This window comes from Perissodus microlepis, chromosome 4 (genome assembly GCF_051167445.1).
Source record: "Perissodus microlepis isolate ML-2025 ecotype Zambia chromosome 4, ASM5116744v1, whole genome shotgun sequence".
NCBI classification, from domain to species: domain Eukaryota; kingdom Metazoa; phylum Chordata; class Actinopteri; order Cichliformes; family Cichlidae; genus Perissodus; species Perissodus microlepis.
In genome coordinates, this window is record NC_140464.1 from 14,672,222 (window position 1) to 14,682,226 (window position 10,005).

Here is a 10,005-nt window from a genome sequence, read left to right on the forward strand (position 1 = left end):
CACAGTAATGTGAGAGAATGTTCTGTGTTGTTGTTGTTTACCGGACCTCTACCATTGACACTGTTGACCATGACATTGTGCTTGATAGGCTGAGACACTGGGTCAGTATATTAGGGTCTGCTTTGGGTCTCTGTCTGAGGGATCTTTCTCTGTGGCTGCCTCTGAGTTCAGCTCCTCTTCTATTTTTCTTGCATATAGTGCAAGAAAAGTTCAAATGGCAGACAATTTTCACCAATTTATTGTCAAAAGAAAGAGAAGTCTTTGTTTCTGTACCCAACAGGTATATGGAACAATAGACATTATTGGTCCCCTTGTCAGTTTTGCTAAATCTTGTATTTAAAAAACTTGGAGTGACTTGATTCAGCCTTCACTTTGGACGCTCATTGATGCTCATCTCTGGTTCACTAATTTATGCTTTTATCATTTGCGAAATATTGCCAACATGAGTTCGACTGTGTCAGGCTCTGAGTTTGTTATTGATGCATTTATTTTGCCACATTTGGATTAATGTGATTGTTTTGTTCATTTAAAAACAAACCTCTTTGGAACATCTGCAGGTTGTTTAGAACGCCTCTAAGAGGAAGTACTCATGCCACACTATGATTAACACTGTTGCACTGGCTCTCCATTAACGTCAGGGTCCACTTTAAGATTTTTGATTTTGACTTTTAGAGCCCTGCATGGACAAGCACCAAGTCCTCAGTGAACATTTACATTCATACAGCCCCAGCAGGACCCTGAGGTCATGTGATCAGGAGATGTACCTGACTAAAAGGCAGTGTCTTTTAAAGAAAACAGCTAAAACTCATCTTTTTAAACTTACTTTTGGGTAAGTAGTGCTATGAAGCACTTTTTGATATTTATCTTAAAGGGTGCTATATATAAATAAAATGTTTTGTATTTTTAAATTTGTACTTACTTACTTCATACTATTTGTCAAATTAAGTAATAAAAGTCTGGATTATGATTGCAAATGTCCTCAGCACTGCTTTACCTGAAATAAGAAATCAGCAGCACTACTACTTGGTTTTCTACAAACCCCCATATTGAACCAGATTAAATGAGTTAATTCTTTTTTTTTTTTTTAACTGGTTTTGTCTTTTGACTATTTTTTATACATAAAAGAATTGGATTGTGTCCTAACAGAACTAGTAATGAAGTTTCTGAGTTCTTGTCCATTGATTTCATATTCTCTTTTAATCCAAGGTTTGCCCCCCCCCCCAAAAAAAAAAACAAAAAACAAAAAAAACAACAACAACAACAAAATTCAGCTGCATGGGATATTTTTGGTAAATTTTCTTAGGGTGCTGAATCCAAAAAATGATCTTCATTCGCCCATCATGTACAGTTTTTTTTTGTTGCAAAACATGAGAAGTTTATATTTAAAAGAAAAACACAGCAGCAATGAAAAAAAAAAAGCAATATTTTAATACAATTAACTATGCATAGTTTTTCTGAGATTCCTTACACTTTGCTATGATCATCTGAGCTTCTCACTCTGCCAAACCCATCTTCCCACCACCCCACCCTGACCCCCCTCAATTCCTTGCATTTTCTGTTTGTTTTTCTCCTCAGTCTCACTCTTAGACATATTAAATTAATGTAAGAAATCATTATTGGACATGGTTTTTGGACTCAAGTATAGGATACCAGACTTCAGTTTAAAAAGGGAAATTGTATGCTTAATTACTCTAAGAACAGGAGTTTTGCAAGAAAACCTGAACAGATGAATTTTAAAAACATATTTTCCCAGTCTCAGTGAGTAAAAATCTATAAGAAACTGTCAAAAAATCCTATGTAGCTTTTTTGGTTGCAGATCTGTCTCATTAAAGATCATTAAAGACAGAATATCTAAAAACAAACAAAAAAACAGTAGAGCTAAGGATGACTCTGTCAATTTGAAATATTTAAATAACTATAAGATAGAACAAATTTGTGACTTTGCCACCATCAACACATCTTTTGTTTTGTTTCAAGAAGTTAATGTTGTTTTTACATCATATAATGTAAACTAAACATTAAATCTCTTTAATGTCTTAAAACTGATTTCTGTATCTGGAATCTTTTATGTTCATATGGAACATGTCTGTGAATGAATCAAAACACTGACTAGTACTGCCCTCTGGTGCTCAGTAGGAAGAAAACAACAAGAAGAAAATAGTGTGAGTGTGTGTGCACATGCCTGCAGGTCTGTGATTGATTTACAATCATGTATCATCATGAAAACATCCTCGCATTTACCAGGAAGGAGTCTGCAAATGATTGTCTTAAATGATTGACTGCTGCTAGTCTCCCTAGGAGTGGAAACCCTGTAAAGATCACAGCAAAATAAAACTGATAAATAGCATGCAACCCTGAAACAGGTGAAAAAGAACCCAATAACACTTTCTGGTATTTTATGACGATGTGTTTAGAAGTGTGTTTTCTGGTTTGTTTTCAGAAAACAAAGGGGAATGATTTTCACAAGACACTAAAGTCTGTAGTTCAGAAAGGTGGCATCAACACAACAACAAAAGAGGAACAAATAAAATTCAACATGGACTTATCGTTGAAATCAGTCAAGCATGAGGCTGAGTTATTCAGTAAAACATTCCCATAAGAATTCTGTGTTGTTATTCTTTATTTAATAATTTGACATTGAAAGATTTTTATAATGGTAATGCAAATTTCAGGGACTGGGTTAAAATGGGTCATCATGTTTCACCACCATGACGAAGCCAAAAACATCTGTCTGATAGGCTGCAATAAACTGGCCCCATCTTCAGGGTCAGAAAGGTATTTTAAAAAGGATCAAAGCCTCTCAGTTAGCCTCCTCATCTGAAGCAGTAGTAATTTTGTTGACCAATACTTTTCATTGTTGTTTTCATCAATGAAGATAACTAAATAAAAACTAATGCATGAGGACAAACACTATAGCCAAATGTACTGAGTCTAATGAAAATACATGAAAATTGTCATTGACATCAGAGAATGACCTGATGCAAAGGCAACAGTTACTCAGATCGCCACTTATAAAACCAAAGTTTGCAGAAGAGCTCTGAACACATAACATATCAAACTTTGAATGTGATTACATCACAGATTTAAAATCAGCTCACACTAAAATATTTTCACAGATTTGGTGATGAAACACTGTCAACAGTTTGAAAGTTACATTGTCTGAATTTCAGAGTACGAGTCTGTTACGTTCCCCTAAAAAACAAATCAGAAAAACATTGTAGACGACTTGGACAGTAGGAAAGATCCAAAATAGATAAGGATTACAAATCAAACCCAGATCCACTTCGGTCCTGGTCATTTCCCAGATCATCCCATCCGTCAAGGCTTAATATTTTTCTGCCTTCTTTATTTGGCTCATTGTCCCATGTTCACTATTCTGAAGTATTTAAAAAACTATAAAAGTGAGGGCATTTCTTACAACATATTTGCTTTTACATTTATTAAAGCTGCCCTGCATTTTTTTCAGGGAAATGTGAATCTATCATGAAACTCTGATTATTAAAAATAGCAATTCAGTAAACATTTCCACTATGAGTATAAGACAGTCATCATCTAACAGTGAAGGCTAACATCAGATCAGATTATAAATTCTTAGAGAACATTAAAGCAGAGTTTTTCTGTAAATCCGATTAAACACTTTTAACTGACAATGGCAGAATACAGCCAGTCCTAACAACATGGTGTTTTGGATTTAGACACTTGTTGCACTGGCCGAGCAAGAATAGTCTTTCATTAATTGTGTGCAAGAAAAAAAAAGTAGAGGTCTGCTAAAATAGAATTATACCAACTTTGTGTTATGCAAAAGTTGCATGAAAATACTTTATACTGTCTAGTATAAATACAATATAAGCAGCAAATCAGCCAAGACATTACTGAAAACATTTGCTTACATCGTGTTGAATTCAGCTGTGTAAATCCATAAACAGTAGTAAACCTCAGAGCAGCAGCAAGACAGGTCAGCTGATCACAGCCTGCACTCAAAGAAAATCCAAATGTAAATGAGTGTAAGCTGTGATTGTTCCAATACGGAGCCACTCAACCAGTCCCCCCTGCTGCCGAATCCCTTTAACCCCTGTGTGGTTTATGATGCCATCCATCCATCCATTTGCTTAGGCTTATCCATTGCAGTGTCGCGGGGCGTGCTGTAGCCTATCCCAGCTGTCATAGGGCGAGAGGTGGGGTACACGCTGGACAGGTCGCCAGCTTGTCACAGGGCTAACAATAATAATAACAATAATGCCATCTATCCTTATAATAATATAGCTTAAGGTTCAGTTAGCTTTGTAACAAAATGGACAGAAATGTCCTTCAAAGGGCTACTTTTTACTCTTTCTTTGAGTGCATTTCAGGCCTGTACTTTCTCACTTTCACTTGAGTAGAGAAGCTGAGTATTTCAACTTTTACCTGAGTATTTTTAAAGAAAGTATCTGTACATCTACTTAAATAAAAACTGTCTATGCCTTTGTCACCTCTGGTTGTGTTCAGGCTTCTTATGTGTTGTGGGAATGTGGGCTGCATACTGTTGAAGAGAACATCCTTAATGGTCAGCCCATGTATCGGAGGGCTCCCACTCTCCCATCCTGGTACTTTATATTTTTATTAGTAATTTTGAGGATCAAAAATGTAATGAAATTTGAATAAAAATTCATATTTAAAATAAAGTTTCCATCACACAACACATAACATCATTTTACTCCTTTGTTATCAGTACATGGCCAGCATGTGGCTGCATGTAATAAAGCCTGTATTAATGTTTTTATCTAAGTCCTGAAGGACGTTTGGAAACTAGGACACTGCTGTGCTATTCTACCACTATTTTGTGTTTACGATTATAGTAATAACATGTGTGCATAATGCCAGTGGATGCATACAAGTTAATAATTCCCAGTTTGATCCTGGGAAGAGGTACACATCCCTTCGTGTTAGTGTCGGGAAGACCTTCCAGTTGAAATCAAATATACGGAGCTGCCTACTGTGGCCGCCCCTTATAATTAAATATTGTACTTTTCACGTGTGCAAGTCTGCTATACAGCCAGAACAGGGAAGTACTGCTGACGCACCGGGTCTAATGACGTGCATTTCACGTGCCCGCCTGTTTTTTGTGACAGTGGGGACGCATCCGCTAAGAATTTAGAGGACAATACACCCACGCCAGGATGCGAACTTCAAGTAGATGTTAAAGAAATCCAGGAATCCTAAACTACTACTCAGCCATTCTGTCTCTACCGGTCCGCAACTGAGTACAGTCACAGGAGGGGAGACATTTTTTTTTGTTTTCACTGTCTAAAATGTTGAGAATATACACATGTAATGCAACGGTCTATCTTTATTCTCTTTTGTGTTTAACCTATAATATCTGGAAACTTTAATCCCTTCCAACAAATCCACTCGTCGTTGTTGTAACACATCTCTCAGCCACTCATATCTTCCCTGAACAAACACCGCCTCTTTTGCTTTTCTCAGTCCTGCTTCTCATTATTTTCACTACACCCACCTTTTTCTGGTCTCCATTTATTTATTTATTTATGCTATTTGTATTTTATCCATCAGTACATATTAACCGGCATCTGTCTGTGGACAGCAAAGAAAGAATCTCATTGTACAGAGAAATGCTTTTCTTTGTACACATGACAATAAATGCTTTGAGTCCTAAATCTTGAAAAATTGTTCTGCAGTCCAATGCAAACATTTTGGAACGTACATTCTCCAGAGCCGTGGGATGCACCCCGAAGTTGGGGGTGGGGAAGTTTAGGGTGTAGGACATGAAGTGCACATAGCATTCCATTCCTCTTGCCACATTCAATGAAATCTTTGAACAAGCAGACCCAGATGCACACAGCGCACAACTGTAAGCAGTCTAAACTGGACTAAACTGGTTTGTTTGTTGTTTGTTGTTAATTTATTTTGCTCATGTAAACATTATACAAAGTTCATTTAGCAAAGACAAGAAGAGAAAGAAAATTCAATACTAAATAAAGCGACTACATTTCAATATTCCTTCAACTGTTCTGATTCAGTTCCATATTGAAAAGGAGTGGGAAGAAGTATACACTTATTTTATCCCACCCCCTCCCACCACTGGTCGACACAGTCGAAAAAATATATCACTGAAATCACGTTTTATGGTCACGTCACATTAATACACTGGTACAGCACATGTGAGTGAGATTCTTCTGTGCAAGCTTCACATGCAACAGTGGTGTGCAAAAATACAAGAAACAAGCAAAATATAATGCACATTACTAATATGTATACCAAATATATATATCTCAATGGATCTATATATATATATATATATATATATATATATATATATATATATATATATATATGTATACACACATACTGTGCCAGCGAATAAAGATCTATAGCAGTGGTCTCAGAAATGCCACCAAAAGCCATCACTTCTGTTTTCTGCTCATTAAAATGTAAAAAGTTCAAAGCCATCCAGGCCCCTATTTCATCAAGGCATCTGAGCAGAGGGTCTACTGAGAAGCCATTTATCTTTTTAATGCTGGGCATACACTGTACGATTTTTGGCTCATTTCGAGACGCTTTTTCAGTTGTGTGACCGTTTTGGTGATTGGCCCAAGTTTCGCCTTCATTGTGTGTCGTGCATCGTGTAGTATACGTGGGGTAACGAGAAGCGATTAACACCTCACGACCAGCTCCCGCTCATCAATCGCTTGGTCGTAAGAAAATCAAACCTGTTTGAAATCCTATCAGCCGTCGTGAGGGTGTCACCGCAGCCTCTCACACTGCACACGCGCTAACACAGAAATGAAAGTGAAAAGACGGAGTAGCATGGCAGTGCAGCGTGTGATGTGGACACAAGCGATCGAGGCACAACTTGTAGAACTTTGGCAAGCTCATCCGAGCCTTTTCGATGTGGCCTCACAAAATTATCACGACCACAACAACCGTGAAAATAGTTGGATTTACACTGCTGCTCAATCACAGCTGCCTGATCAATGTTTTTCATTAGCAATTTAGCAAAGTTGATGGTAGTGTGTGTGTCTGTGTGAGTGAAAGACAGAGAGGGAGAGCCAGCGACAGATTTTCTGTTATAACTTTCATTTTATGGACGCACAGTGTGAGCACTCAGATCGCATCAGAGCATTGGCTGTATAGTGTGAGACCCTGCATCGTGACCTACAAACTTCTAACCCCTGCGAGTCAATCGTGCAGTTTGAGCAGAAGCTGAATAACGTGACTGAAAAAATCGCACAGTGTCTGCCCAGCTTAAGAGGGAAATAAATCTGGGAGTCATTGGCATAACAGTGGAAAGAAATCCCATGTTTCCTGAAAATAGAGCCAAGGGGTAGGAGATATAGGGAGAAAAGAAGCGGGCCTAAAACTGAACCCTGTGGGACCCCACAATGAAGAGAAGCAGCAGAAGATACAAACTCACCAAGTTTCACAGAGAAAGTTCGCTCTACCAAATAGGATCTAAACCACTGCAGTGCAGTACTCCTAACACCCACCAACTGGTCTAAACGGGAAATTGAAATGTTATGATCCACTGTATCAAAGGCAGCAGTTAAATCTAGAAGCACGATAATAGCACAGTCACCTGAGTCAGTTACTAAAAACACATAATTAAAACTCTTAAAAGGGCAGATTCAGTACTATGTTAAGATTTAAAACCAAATTGGAAAACTTCTAAAATACCTTGTTCTTCTAAAAAGGACATTAATTGCTTGTAAACTACCTTTTCAAGAATTTTTGAGATGAAAGGCAGTTTGGAAATAGGCCTGTAATTTGCAATAATATCAGGATCAAGAGCAGGTTTCTTGAGTAGAGGCTGAATCACTGCATGTTTAAGATTCACAGGTACAACACCAGAGGACAAACTACTATTTACAACGGACTGTACAAATGGTGCTACAGCGAGGAAAACCTCTTTGAAAAATTGAGGGGGGAGAGCATCATAAGGGGAACCTGAGGGCTTCAGGTGAGAAACCAACTCCTGCAGGCAGAGCAAAGAAACTGGCTCAAATCTGTCAGCAGAGCTAAGGACAGGGATAGAAGGGTCGAGAACGGAATGGGAAATCTGCGCTTTCACATATAACACTTTATCAATAAAGAAGTGTAGGAAGTTTTCACAAATTTCCTGAGAGGACTCGACACCAACAGTCTGTGGAGCATGAAGGACCATGTCATGGAACAGCTGTGTGCAGGCAGGAAAAGGACCCAAAATTCAGACTCAACTGAGGCGAAACTTAAACTCAAAACGGCAGCTTTTATTGCTTAACAAAAAACTTTACAAAACCTAAATTGAGAAGACTCTAACGAAACACACACATGGGGATGCAGGGAGAAACACACAGCAAGAGGGAGATCACAACACTGACACAGAGAAACACCGGGTTAAATACACTGGGAAGTAACGAGGGGAATGAGACACAGAAGGGGAGCACAGGTGGGAGAAATCAGACATAACGAGAGTCAAGGGAAGCGAAACACAATACATTCACATAGGACACAGACCTTCAAAGTAAAACAGGAAATGTAACACAGAGACACAGACTTGACTAGGAGATACAGCTGACAGGGGAGACAGAGCAACAAGGAAACACAGAGATCAACATAAAGGAGGCAGAGAGGGCAGCTACTAAATACTCGGAAAACTAAAGAGAATACAAGCAACCCAAACTCAGACACTAGACTCTATAGAATAAACTGGGACAACAAAGAGAACATAGAACATACATCATAATAAAAAAAATACTGAGACACTAGAAACTCAACACTGGGTCAGGAGACCCAGGATCCTGACAGACCATGTCAATAGTCTTAAATAAGGCATGAGGCTTACGGCAATTTGCCTGAATAATAGCAGCAAAATGTTTCCTCTTAGCATCTTTTACAGTTTTCTGATAAGAATTTAAGTAATTCTGTAATATTTGGTATGACGCCTGAAGTTTATCCTGCTTTCATTTACGTTCAGCTCTCCTACAATTTCTTCTGGCAGCACGGGTGTCTTCATTCTGCCAGGGTTCAGATTTGGCTTTAACTTGCCTAAGCTTAAAGGGGGCCACCGAATCTAAAACGGTTTGGCAGACTGAGTAAAACCGTGTACTCAGCTCTTCTGAATCATTATATACGGAATCAGGAAGTCTGCAGTTCTGATTAAAAACAACAGAGAACTTACCAGCAGAGGATGGGTTAAAAATACGCCAGCACCGAGCAACAACAGGAGGACAATATCACAAACTTCTAAGTTAGAGACAGGTAAATCATGAGTTAAAACAAGATCCAACTTGTGCCCATATTTTTGTGTAGGCACAGACACAGGTTGCTCAAGATCAACGGAATCAATAAGATTTAAAAAGTCCTTTGCCATTGGCTTGTCAGGGCAGCACATGTGAATACTGAAGTCCCCAACAATAAGGACATGATCGTATTTTGGCATAATTTCAGCCAACAGATCAGAAAAGTCATTCAAGAAGTCCTTATTGTATTTGGGGGGTTTGTAAACCACAGCACAGAGCACTGTGTTAGAGCGACCTAGCTCAAACACTCAGTTCAAAGTTACTAGGTGATGTAAGGACAGCGGTTTACATTTATACTTCTTAAAAACAACCGCTAGGCCTCCTCCTATGCCTGATATTCGAGGAGAGTTTAAAAAGCAGTCATCTGGTAAGAGATCTGGGAAAACGCTGGACTCACCGGCCCTTGACCATGTCTCAGTTATACAGAGGAAATCCAGTCCTTGGGTCATAAATAAATCCTTTAAGATAAAAGTTTTATTACTCAGCACTCTAGTGTTCACCAATCCAAACCTGGTAGAGGTCAGTGTGTTCATGACAGATGAGTTCACAGGTTATTTTTACTTATTTAATTACACATTAAATCTAACATTTTAGGCAAAAATAACATCTGGAATAGTGTTTAAACTATTTCAAACATCTTATCTATCTATTTTTTGCATGCTGCAGCAATCCCATTACCCTACATCCCACGCCTTAGCATTTTCCATTCAGAGAGTACAAAAACGCTTGA